A 1,125-nucleotide genomic window follows, 5' to 3' on the forward strand; every position below is an offset into this window, starting at 1 on the left:
TTTATTTTCATTTATCATAAAATTATTTATTCTAAAAATTTAAATTATAAAATTGTTTATATTTTATCATAAAATTATTAGTATCATATACAAGTTTAAATTATAGGTAAAAACACATGAATAGTTATTCTATTCTAATTTGTTTTTGCATGGTTAGTTTTATTCGCTTACTTTGATATCTTTGAGAAGTAATAAGATTGATAAAAAATACCAAATTATGTGTGAGTTGAAAAAGAAAAATTCTCTGTAAAAAATCTCAATCACAAACTGAGGTTAGTGGAATAGTAAACAAGTGTTTTCTTTTTTGGTGGCCTCGAATTTGAATTTTAGAAATAGGTAAAAGAAATATCGAAAATAATTATTAGAAATATGAATCATTCATTTACTTTTTATCAGTTTAAATTTTGAAGAGAAAAAATTGTTTAGTATGATATTAAACTTTCTATGACTTAAATTAAAGTCTAGAGTTCGATCTATGTTAATTTAAAAAAAAAAATTACCATAACAGAATAAAAAAGAAAGATGAGGTATAAAAAAATTTACAAATATTTTTGCATAAAAAAACATATTAGAAATATGATCACTTATATACTTTTTCTATTATTTTCAATCAAATATGTAATAGATTAATAGAGTTTGGATATGAATTTCAAAGAAAAAAAAAAACACTCAATCACAAGATAGAAGAATACATTAATTAATAAGAATGAAGCCAGTTGTGTTTATGCATTTATTTAATCATTATTGTTCACATTAATCATCTAAATACTAATTGGACAAGTTTCCAGCATTTATGGATCGGACAAGTAAATCCTAATGCACTGCAAATCAATTATTGAATAAATAAATAAATAAATGTAATTAGAGGAAGCATATCCCACAAAATATATGTGTAAGTACTTACTAAAAAAATATATCTATTTAAGTTATTGACGGATTTTCCATAAATGACATAAAGCATTCCACCGTTGCCCTCAACTTGATGGATCCATGTGACAAAGGTTCTTTATTAAGTTATTGACGGATTTTCCTAATTGGTAATATTATGCTTGTAAGTTGTGTTTCTGTGAATTACTTAACTAAGGGATCTAGTAGATAATAAAGTGTCAACTAGTGTACTTGATA

The sequence above is a fragment of the Arachis ipaensis genome, chromosome B02, assembly GCF_000816755.2.
Source record: "Arachis ipaensis cultivar K30076 chromosome B02, Araip1.1, whole genome shotgun sequence".
In the NCBI taxonomy this organism is placed as follows: Eukaryota; Viridiplantae; Streptophyta; class Magnoliopsida; order Fabales; family Fabaceae; genus Arachis; species Arachis ipaensis.